Here is a 12,778-nt window from a genome sequence, read left to right on the forward strand (position 1 = left end):
ACTGCGATTTCTCATACCCGCTTCAATCAGGCCAAAAACAACATCATTGTGAATTTGGACGCAGAGAAGGCGTTTGATAAAATTGCCTGGCCTCACCTATCCCGAGTACTTGCCCACCAGGGATTCGGCACAGCGTTTTGCAACTTAGTACAGACCTTGTACAATAACCCAGTGGCACAGGTCTTAGTCAACAATGTGGCATCTCCACCCTTCACGTTGGAAAGAGGCACTAGACAAGGATGCCCCTTATCCCCCCTCCTTTTTGATCTGGCATTAGAACCTCTTATACGCCACATTCTGCTACACCCAAACTATGGGGGCATCGAGGTGGGTACACAGGAAATACGGGTGGTGGCATTCGCAGATGACCTCCTCCTTTTTATGTCAGACCCTCACCGTACGATCCCACAGCTGATTGCTGTGATTGACCGTTTCTCCTCTTTTGCAGGGTTTTCCATTAATTACAATAAGTCGGAGGCACTAGCCATATACGGACAGGCGAGATTGGGTTGGGGGACCACTTTTCCCTTTAAATGGGCGAATACACATATTACCTATCTAGGCGTTGCACTCCCTACCCACCCCTGCCACCTGTATAGGCTTAATATCACCCCGGTCCTCCATAAGATTAGAACCGAACTTGGTCTCTGGCAATCCCTCCCCCTTAACATGCTAGGGAGATGTAACCTATTTAAGATGGCCAGCTTCCCAAAACTCCTCTATGTTCTACAGATGACCCCCCTTCTATTATCCAAGTCGGATATATCTTCTCTGAATACCTCTATCTCCAGATACATCTGGGCTGGCAAACGTCCAAGGATTAGCATGAAAAAATTGTCCCAGACGGTATATAGGGGAGGAATCAACTTACCTGATGTTAAACAATACAATCTTGCGTGCCTCCTCCGCATTGCTATGGACTGGCTTGGAGACAATAATTACTACACGGACTCCAACCTAGACTCTCAACTCTGCGCCCCCTTATCCCTTAGTTATCTTCTTCATGCCAAACCCTCCAAGTTGGCGCTACATATCACCACTAATTCATTACTACTCCCTATAATACAGGCGTGGCAAATGGCGAGGAAATCTCTCAAACTTCAGCACTTGTGCTCACTCTCGATGCCCCTTATAGGCAACCTGGAGTTTCAGGAAGGAGAGGCTCTACAACCCTTCATTGCCTGGCACTCTCTTGGTATCCGCAACCTACGCAACTTGCTTAATCCCTCCCGTGTCCCGCTGTCTTTCGCGGAGGCACAAGAAAAATATGGCCTGCCCCCTCACAACGAGTTTGCCTACTTCCAGGCAATACATTATCTTAAAAATGTACTCTCGAGATTGACAGGGAATGATTTTCTTAACTCTCTAGATACATTACTCCAATCAACATGCTACTCTATATCAACCATTTATACTCGTATTCGTCATGAACTCATCCCTGACACGGACCTTCCAGAGCTGTCCCAATGGTCCTCCCACATTTCAACGGTAACCCCTGAATCCCTCCTAAATCACTTTCAACTCACCCTAAAACTTATCCCTGCAAGCTCCTATCAAGAGATGGCCTATAAAATGCTCCATAGGGCATATATCTCACCTAAACGCCGATATTTGATGGGCATCTCAGAAGACAGCAAATGCACTAAATGCTCAATGGAGGGGGCCGACCTCTTCCATTGTTTCTGGGACTGTGCTCTGGTGTCACGGTTTTGGCATGAGGTACATCATTATGGAACCACCTCCTTAGGCATATCCTTTAGTTGCACTGTTTCTTGGGCATTGTTTGGATGTTTGACCGACCAGCCAGACATCCCCAGGTCTAACAAAAAACTACTTATGATATTGTCTGCGGCTGGCAGGAAGGCAATCCTACAACAATGGATCCACAACATACCTCCTAATCTTTCGATGGTGACCTCTAGATTATTTTTTCTATTCACCATGGACTGGCTGGAGGCCTCTATCCATAAGGAGAGGCTCACCCCTGCCCTGTTCCAATGCTGGGACACATACATTTTGACACTCCCCCTACACACTAAACAAGCCATTGATAAATGCTTTCAATCTACCTCATGGTACCTCCTCCACACATTAGCCCAACCTAACCCCTTGAACATCTGATTTGCCCTCTCTCCTCTCCTTTTTCCGGACCCCTCCTCCGCTCCGTTCTATTTTCAATAGTCTACCGGGTTGACTAGAAATATGGACCCTCGATATGGGAAGATTGCTCTGTGGATGGATCAACGGCCCGTGTCCCATAGTAGGCATTACATGTTAGTTTATTTTCTTATGTTCTAGATATTATGTATATGTTTAGGGAATTCCAAATACTCTGTCCATACTGGCGGAGAACCGATGTTTAAACCACCTCTTTTCATCTATAGTCTGCGACACTTGGAGAACTAAAGCACGTTCTCAATTCCCTGATATCCTTAGTTATACATAAGTTACCTTTCTTGGAAGGGTACGAAGGTTTTATGTAGAGAAAAGTTTGAAAATAGGTTTGGATCTCTACCAGGTTTTATATGAGACTGAATAATCTGTAACTTCCTGTCTTTTGTCTAGAGGCTTATATATAGCGCATATTATGTTGTACAATGCCAACTATATATTCCATTCGATGTCTCGAAATGCTATATATCTACTCTGTATGGTATGAGATTATAATAAAAACAATTTGAAAAAAAAAAAACAAATGCTCACAGAGGACTCATGGCCTCTGCCGCTAAGAAGGGACTTGCTTCAGCAAGTACCAGGTCTGTTCCAAGACTTACCGCGGCTGCGTTTGACGGCATGGCGGTGGAACGCCAGATCCTAAGGGAAAAAGGCATTCCGGAAGAGGTCATTCCTACCCTGGTCAAAACCAGGAAGGAGGTGACCGCAAAACATTATCACCACATGTGGCGAAAATATGTTGCGTGGTGTGAGGCCAGGAAGGCCCCACGAAGAAATTTCAACTCGGTCGATTCCTGCATTTCCTGCAAACAGGAGTGTCTATGGGCCTCAAATTGGGGTCCATTAAGGTTCAAATTTCGGCCCTGTCAATTTTCTTCCAGAAAGAATTGGCTTCAGTTCCTGAAGTCCAGAAGTTTGTCAAGGGAGTATTGCATATACAACCCCCTTTTTGTGCCTCCAGTGGCACTGTGGGATCTCAACGTAGTTCTGGGATTCCTCAAATCACATTTTAAACCGCTCAAATCTGTGGATTTGAAATATCTCACATGAAAAGTGACCATGCTGTTGGCCCTGGCCTCGGCCAGGCGAGTGTCAGAATTGACGGCTTTGTCTCACAAAAGCCATATCTGATTGTCCATTCGGACAGGGCAGAGCTGCGGACTCGTCCCCAGTTTCTTCCTAAGGTGGTGTCAGCGTTTCACCTGAACCAGCTTATTGTGGTACCTGCGGCTACTAGGGACTTGGAGGACTCCAAGTTGCTAGATGTTGTCAGGGCCCTGAAAATATAGGTTTCCAGGACGGCTGGAGTCAGGAAAACTGACTCGCTGTTATCCTGTATGCACCCAACAAACTGGGTGCTCTTGCTTCTAAGCAGACGATTGCTCGTTGGATTTGTAGCACATTTCAACTTGCACATTCTGTGGCAGGCCTGCCACAGCCTAAATCTGTCAAGGCCCATTCCACAAGGAAGGTGGGCTCATCCTGGGCGGCTGCCCGAGGGGTCTCGGCATTACAACTCTGCCGAGCAGCTACGTGGTCGGGGGAGAACACGTTTGTAAAATTCTACAAATTTGATACCCTGGCTAAAGAGGACCTGGAGTTCTCTCATTCGGTGCTGCATAGTCATCCGCACTCTCCCGCCCGTTTGGGAGCTTTGGTATAATCCCCATGGTCCTGACGGAGTCCCCAGCATCCACTAGGACGTCAGAGAAAATAAGATTTTACTTACCGATAAATCTATTTCTCGTAGTCCGTAGTGGATGCTGGGCGCCCATCCCAAGTGCGGATTGTCTGCAATACTTGTACATAGTTATTGTTACAAAAATCGGGTTATTATTGTTGTGAGCCATCTTTTCAGAGGCTCCGCTGTTATCATGCTGTTAACTGGGTTCAGATCACAGGTTGTACAGTGTGATTGGTGTGGCTGGTATGAGTCTTACCCGGGATTCAAAATCCTTCCTTATTGTGTACGCTCGTCCGGGCACAGTATCCTAACTGAGGCTTGGAGGAGGGTCATAGGGGGAGGAGCCAGTGCACACCACCTGATCCTAAAGCTTTTACTTTTGTGCCCTGTCTCCTGCGGAGCCGCTATTCCCCATGGTCCTGACGGAGTCCCCAGCATCCACTACGGACTACGAGAAATAGATTTATCGGTAAGTAAAATCTTATTTTTATTATATATTGTAATAAATATGCACTGAAAGCACTTTTGACATACATATGCATTTGTCTCCTATGTTTATCAATAATTTAAACTGGATATGATTTTGTTTTGAGCTATTTTATTATGTTTAAGTGAATCTCAGCTGCTAACAATGGGCAATTAGCACAGCCTTTAAAAAGGGCACCTCTACAACAGGCACACATACCTTGACAAAGCTGCTGACACAGCGAAATGCGTTGGTTAAGAGAAGCTGGGCATTACAGACTCCATCATCTCCAACTTGGAACAAGCCTAGAAGTCCATCAAACAAGCCTTAACGGGGATTTGGCAGATATCCACAAAAAGCACAGGAGACCAAGCTTCAAATAGGACTGGGTTGCTGCTCGGGACAATGCAAAGGTCTGTCCTTATGATTAATGTGGACTTTTACCTGCCAGCATTGAAAAGTGCCCCCAGGACTGTGGCATAATTCCTTGGAGTCCATACAAACCATATATACCTGACTTCCTATATGGTAATATACCAAATTAAATTGCTGTGCTTGCCCTATTTTTATTTTTATTTTCTATATATATTGATGTACATCCATGAATTGAATTTTAAATTAGTTGTTGCAACAATTTTTTATGTAATAAAACACAATTGGTTTTCCATATCCAGTTTCAAAGCGCTGTATATATCTTTTCCTCTTAAAATATATATTTGTTTCAATTTCTCAAATTCTCAATTTTTTTTTATTTGTAACCCCACTCCATTTATTATCTGTGAACTTCAAATAAGCATGTTTACTGCAACATTCAATTCTATCCCATCTAATATAAGCAACCTTGATAAATTTGACAATTTAAAACAAGGCTTCTTTTAGCATGATCCATTTTGCATAAATTTAATGCAGATACTGTATAGTTAATTTGCCAGAAACCCCCTTTTTTTCTCATGGGCTCCCCCTATTTATATAGTCACTACCCGACTTGTTTTATAGTAAATAGCCCTCTTAAATACAATCGCAGAGAAATTTTGTTTCTTTCTTTACTCTTAAATCCAAAATGAAAGACTAAAATGGGAGCTTCATCTCCTATATATTACCCCAGATCTGTGACCCTGTGACTCATTTCCTAACGCTGGGCGGAGTCACAATGCTGGGCGGAGTCATAGTCATAGAGTCACAGATATGCCCAAATATATAGGATACACCCGCCCCTCCCACACCCTCCCCTCCCCAACCCTTGCACCCCTGTACCTGCACCTCCCCCACCCGCGGCATCCTTGCACCCCCCTCTCCCACCCTTGCACCCCCTCGCCCGCCCCCCCATCCGCACTGCCCCTACTCGTCCCCAACTCACAGCACCCCCATACCTGCACCTCCACCACCCGCAGCACCCCTGCCCCACGCCCGCCCCACCCATCCGCACTGTTTCCACTCATCCCGCCTCCAGACCCCCTACCCAAACTGCGGCACCCCCGCACCTACCACTCCACACCCACAGCACCTATGGACCCCATCTGTGGCACCCCCACACCTGCCACCCCCCCTGCATCAACTCCGCTCCTCCCCCACCCGCTGCACCTCCCAACTCTCTACCCCACTCGCAGCACCCCAACACCCGCCCCATCCCCACCTGGAGCGCCTCCGTAACCCCTCCCCATCCGTAACAGCAATGCACCTACCCCTCCCCCATCTGCAGCACCCCCTCTGCACCCACCCCTCCCCCACCCACAGCACCTCCTTCCCCCCTCGCCCATCTGCAGCCACCACCCCCACCCGCAACATCTACAGACTCCATCCGCAGCACCCTGCAACCACCCCTCCCCCACCCACAGCACCTCTGGAACTCCTCTCCCAAAACCATCCCCCCCTGCCCCCCCCATGCACCCGTCCCTCCCCGATGGACAGCACCTCCAGACCCCCTCCTTCATCCGCAGTCCCCCGCACCTCCCCCTCCCTCACCAGCAGCATCTACATACCCCATCCGCATCCCCCCCGCACTCACCCCACCCGCAGCACCTCTGGACCCCATCCGCGCCACCTCTGCTGCCGCCCCTCCCCCACCCGCAGCCCCAAGGGTGTGCAAGGGTTAAAGGTGCGTAGCCCCTTGCAACGGTGTGAAGAGCGCCGTAGGAGACTACCGTTATTGACAATATATTCCCCAAATTCCAGACACATTCCTTTCTTTAAGAAAATTCTAAGTAAATTCCAAAGCATAAAGTTGTCTATTTAATTAGCCTGGGTGATTTCAACCTACTGCTTTCAACCTAGTCTGCTATGTTTAACTACGTAAGTCAGTGCACTGCAGAGAACTACTTAGAGAAAAATGCAATATGCAACAAATGTAACAAATGTTATAGGGCCTAATTTAGATCTGATCGCAGCAGCAAATTTGTTAGCTAATGGGGAAAGTCATGTGCAATGCAGGGAGGGGGGGCAGATATAACATGTGCAAAGAGAGATCATTTTCGGTGGGGTGTGTTCAAACTATGGGGCTAATTCAGACCTGATCGTAGATGTGCTAAATTCAGCAGTCTACAATCAGTCACACTGACATGCGGGGGGACGCATGTCAGTACCTGCCCCGTCACACAAGTACAAAATCATCGCACAGCGGCGATGCTTTCGTACTTCAGGAGTAGCTCCCAGCCAGCGCAGCTCCTGCGCTCTGGCAGGGAGCTACTCATCGCTGCCTGGGTCGCAGCGGCTGCGTTTGACGTCAGGCAGCCGCCGTGGCCTGCCCCCCAATGGTCCAGGCACTCCTGCATTGCCCGGACCATGCCCCCTAAACTGCTGCCAAACTCCGCCGGCCTGCCCCCTCCCGCCCAGCGACCGCCTCTGCCTGATTGACAGGCCGTCGTCTGTCTGGCATGCGCTGGCGCACTGCGGCACCGGGGCATGCGCACTTCAGACCTGATCGCTGCTGTGCAAAAACGCACTGCACCGATCAGGTCTGAATCAGCCCCTATAATCTAAATTGCAGTGTAAAAATAAAGCAGACACTATTTACCCTGCACAGAAGCAATATAGCCCACCCAAATTTAACTCTCTCCAGTCTGCACATGTTATATCTGCCCCCCCCCCCCCCCCCCCCCCCCCCTGCAGTGCACATTGTTTTGCCCATTAGCTAACAAATTTGCTGCTGCGATCAGGGCTGAAGTAGGTCCATAGAACCATGCATCTAGGTACACAAACTTGAACAAGTATACTTATTGAGTATTAATGATTAGGTAATTAATCAGCCTGTCACACACACATTTAAACAACCAGACAGATAAATATAATGTGTATCTGTTACTGAATCATAGGGTAAAAAACCAGGACGTAATACTGCAGTTAATTATCGCTGTTTGAACTACTAATTGGCAGAACTTCAATATGATTATCACTGGGATATGGTCATTAGGTCGACCGTCATTAGGTTGACCACTATTGGTCGACATGCATTAGGTTGACATAGTCACTAGGTCGACATGTACTAGGTCGACAGGGGAAAAGGTCGACATGCGTTTTTAATTTTTTCATACTTTACGATCCACGTGGACTACGTTTGGGAATAGTAACCTGTGCCGAGCGCAGCAGTAGCGGAGCGAGGCACCTTGCCCGAAGTTCGCTCGCTATGCGAGGGGACACGGTGCACTAATTGGGGTTCCTTGTCACTTTATAAAGATAACGACACCCAAAAAGTAAAAACTAATGTCGACATTTTCCATGTCGACCTAGTGACCATGTCGACCAATCGTGTGGTCGACCTAATGACTCATATGCATCTGCTAAATATTGCCATTGCATTTGACAAAAGAGCAGAATTATTATACTATTTGAAGTCTAATGATGGGATGGACTCTTTGGGACAGTCTGTCTGTGTATTAATATGACAACTATTGGTAATTGATAAACCTCTTAAGAACAGTGATATGGGAATTAATTTCTCTGGTGTTCTAGAGAGTTGTTAGCACAGTCAGGCAACTGAATTTAGTAACCTGTCTGGTTTGGGAATTATGAGTACCTGTTAATTAACCAATTTCACGACTGTAAACTTCCATCTGCTCAAATATTGCAACTATTTTCGCTAGAGGCTAGAGCTGAATTATCATTTTTGTTTTCGAAGTCTGAATGTGGGATGAACATACCTGTGATAACCTGTCTATGTACTAATATGACCAATCAATAAATCTCTCTGAGAACAGTGATATAGGGAAAATGTATTTTTCTCTGGTGTTCTAGAGGATTGGTGGCATAGCCAGATAACTGAATTGTATAACCTTGAAGGTCAGATAATTATTACTATCTGCAGATTAATATACATCTAAACCTAATCCCATCTTGAATTTACATCTTATATCACAGACACAGGAGAATATTTGTACTACATATATAGTGCGACTGTAACATCGAATTCCATAAGTGCTCTGCTCTAACCTTAGAATATCTAATTGAGATATAGGTGCTGAATAATTTCATCATTTACACACACTGATATATTTTCGTTGTATACTAATTACTATATTTCTGTAAGCATAAATATCATGCAGTGAGTCTTTGGTTTTACATTCACATTTCTATTCTATTTTGTGCTGTATTTTAATCATATTTCGCTGGATATATTTTATTGAGATTTCTTAAAAGTTATATTTTATATACAATCTGTGCGCCATATTAGACAATCCTTTTTCTCCCCATCTGTTATCTTTCATTGATTGTCATAGGCAGCACCCCTGATGTCTTAAGAGAATCATATCAGGACTACACATTCAGAGTACCTATACAATTTGAACTGGTGCAGAAGTTCTCTTCCTTTTGTGCTTCTCAACTAAAATAGTATGTAATTCTGGATCTTGTTTAAGGATCTTAGAATTCTTAAAGATGATAGTTTTAGTTTGAAATTATCTCTTATTATACTTTGAGACAAAGGGATCAAGTGGTACTCTATGAACCAAATTTACCTCTTGTTTTATTCTAGTAACTGTTGTCTATTCTGTTTTCTTGTATAATCATAAGTTTCTTGTAACAGATTGACTGGAAAATGTCCTTGTTGAAAGTTCTGTAACATTTGATGTGCTTGGGTCTCAAGCTCAGAGTCTAGGGCAGGGGTGGCCAACCAGTCAGAGGCAAAGAGCCAGAAAAGATCTGTAGTCAAGGGTAAGAGCCAGTATCATGCGCCCGCGCAAAAATGTGGGCATGGCCTAGTTTTCACAAAGCCACACCCAATTTTTGTGCGCAGACCTTTCGGTATGAAGTTTGTAGGAATATGACCTTGTGTCATAACTCTGTTTTTAGTCATTTTGTACAGTGCCACATACATATAATGCCCCAGTACAGTGTCACATACATATAAAAATGCCAATAAATGGGTGCTTCCACCCTGCCAGAAACATATGTCCCCACAGTGCCAGATACACATATGTCCCCAAAGTGCCAGATACATATATGCCCCCAGTGCCAGATACACATGTCCCCACAGTGCCAGATACATATATGCCCACAGTACCAGATACACATATGCTGCACAGTGCCAAGTACACAGACGCCCCACAGTGCCAGATACACATATGCCCGACATTGCCAAATACATATATGCTCACAGTGCCAGATACACATGTCCCCACATTGCCAGATATGCCCCCAGTGCCAGATATGCCCCCAGTGCCAGATACACATGCCCCCACAGTGCCAGCTATGCCCCCAGTGCCATATATACATGTCCCCACAGTGCCAGATATACATGTCCCCACAGTGCTAGATATACATGTCCCCACAGTGCCAGCTATGCCCTCAGTGCCAGATATACATGTCCCTACAGTGCTAGATATACATGTCCCCACAGTGCCAGCTATGCCCCCAGTGCCAGATATAGATGTCCCCACAGTGCTAGATATACATGTCCCCACAGTGCCAGCAATGCCCCCCAGTGCCAGATATACATGCCCCCCCCTTCCCCCGTGCTGATCACCGCGCTGCTGCTGTCTGTGAGGGGAGGAGAGCGCAGCGTACACCTCTCCTGCCCCACACTCTCTGGCGCCGGTGTCTTTCTTCAATTAGGCGCCGGTCTGTGAGCCAATCAAAGCTCGCGGTCCGGCAGCCTTAGTTGCCGGTCCACGAGCTCTGATTGGCTCACGGACTGGCACTGAATTGTAGAGTGACACCGCCGACAGAGACAAGTGTATGTGCCAGGCAGCGGTGGCCAGGAGCCGGCCGAGCTGCATGTGGCGGATGAAAGAGCCGCATGCGACTCAAGAGCCGTGGGTTGGCCACTGCTGGTCTAGGGCACAATTATGTCCTAGTCTCTCCTGAGTGGTTTGAATATTGGGCCTGATTCAGATGCAGTTGCAATTCTGATGCAACAGCAATCTTTTCTAGTGATGAAACTGCGAGGCAGCTGCCCACTGAAGTTATTGCAACATGCTCAGTAACTGCATCCTTCATCGCAACTACAATGCAGATGCGATTAACATAGAGTCTCTGAGTGCCTCCATGGCCGAGCAGAATAGTTGCAATGCTCTTGCCATGTTTCATGCGTACGAGATCGCAGTCGCTCACAAGACACGCCCTGAAAATGGTTACATCATGCCAGCGTTTTTGCAGACAATCCGTTTCCTCCCCAAAAAGTCCTCATCCTGTCATTCACTATGACTGATTCCTCACTGCGAGCAGCATAGCAAAGGTGCCTTGCCGTGTGTTCACTACGACCGCAATGCATTAAGATAATCGCTCAGTTGCAACACCATCAAAGTTGTGACCGCACCTGAATCAGGCCCCTTGTTAGCCTGTTTTGTACTTTTATTGAGTTAATTGGGACTATTAGGTGTATGTCAGTTTTCAATTCAAATTATTAAAATTTTAAAAAATGACAAATTCTTATCCTTGATTCAAATACAAATTATTATTATTATTATTATTATTATTATTATTATTATTATTACCACCATGCAATTTGTTTTCAAATTGTGCATGTACAGTAAATCCAACTCAGTGGGTGAAATTCAAATGTTTGAAAAGTCGGTTGGGTGTCTATAAGATAGGAAAAAACAGACTCCCAACTGACTTTTCAAACATTTGAATCTCCCCCAATGTCTGCGTTCTAAGATTGCCAAGTTATCACGACATACATATGTTGTTGCTTTATCAGTTGCTGCAATATAATTCCTTCAGTTCGGTACTGTAGGTCTTTTTGCTTATTAATGCTCACTGGATGGAGGGGATTCTAAATAGCAATTATCCAGACTTGACACCTAGATTCTCTACACTTTTTGTGTGTGTGATGGCATTAAACCGATGATGTCACGTGATGTTTATAGTATACTAGTGCCTCAAATTTTGCATACAGTATGTAAAAGTCATCTAGGTGTCCAGTCTGACATCATACATAGTTAGGCTAGATCCAAGTGGTCCTTTAGGTCACTTGTATCTAGGATCAACCCTCACAACCCTCATTGTGTACTGTTTTATTATGCGTACAAATATACATTAACAATTTATGTGAATTTTGAGGCACCCAATCGACTGTAGATAAAGCCACAAAATATAACACCTAAATAGGGGGATCCAGTCTTTAGGTTCACAAGACTTAGGTCGACCACTATTGGTCGACAGTAAGTAGGTCGACATGGTTTCCAGGTCCACATGGACTCTAGGTCGACATGACAAAAGGTCGACATGAGGTTTTCAAAAAATATATATATTTTTTAAACTTTTTCATACTTTGCGATCCACGTGGACTATGATTGGGAATAGTAACCTGTGTCGAGCACAGCAAGGCACCTTGCCCGAAGCATGGTGAACGAAGTGGTGCACTAATTGGGGTTCCCCGTCACTGTACAGAGAAAACAACACAAAAAAAGTAAAAAACCTCATGTCGACCTTTTGTCATGTCGACCTAGAGTCCCTGTCGACCTAGAAACTATGTCGACCTACTTACTGTCGACCAATAGTGGTCGACCTAGACACTGTCTATCTAACATACCACACCCCACACATAGACCATGCATCATCACAGTTTATTACATTCAATTTATTTTAATACTGAAAAATAAAAGGTGAAGAAAAAGCATAAAATATGTGTATATTCCTATTTGTAAGTGACCCTTTATTCAATTAACCTGAGGTCGCTTTCTACAAGACAAAGATGATCACACTAGTGGTGTTACAGACTGCTGTCTAGCACTCTTGCTTTACAGCTCTGAATATGACACTTCAAGGTAAATGTCTTACACAGCTGGTTAAATAAGGTCATATTCCTTGGAGACTTTGGCAACATAGACAGGAAGTTGCAGATTAAACTGTATTCAGCTACTGCCAAGATACACCAAAGATACTTGGTTTATCTGGAAAACAGATTTTACAGTGGTTGGACAGTTATTTTCAGCAACATTCATGTAATGTTGACTTTACTTGCAGCCTGTTTTATTCCCAACCAAGACAAAGCTTTGAATGTTTTCCTGAACCGTTTGAAA

General features: G+C 45.2%; 1 protein-coding gene across 9 annotated transcripts in view; it reads left to right on the top strand.

The window, feature by feature from the left end:
* WDR27 (WD repeat domain 27) overlaps nt 1-12,778 on the top strand; it is a 1,147,516-nt gene that overhangs the window by 990,139 nt on the left and 144,599 nt on the right. The window contains exon 25 of one of the 9 annotated variants that reach the window (XR_010176118.1): nt 9,035-9,146. The exons of the other annotated variants lie outside the window; for them this stretch is intronic. The gene's annotated coding sequence lies outside the window, so the exon portion shown is untranslated. The remainder of the gene's footprint in view (nt 1-9,034; nt 9,147-12,778) is intronic. 9 annotated transcript variants of the gene reach the window in all.

The sequence above is a fragment of the Pseudophryne corroboree genome, chromosome 4 (assembly GCF_028390025.1).
Source record: "Pseudophryne corroboree isolate aPseCor3 chromosome 4, aPseCor3.hap2, whole genome shotgun sequence".
In the NCBI taxonomy this organism is placed as follows: Eukaryota; Metazoa; Chordata; class Amphibia; order Anura; family Myobatrachidae; genus Pseudophryne; species Pseudophryne corroboree.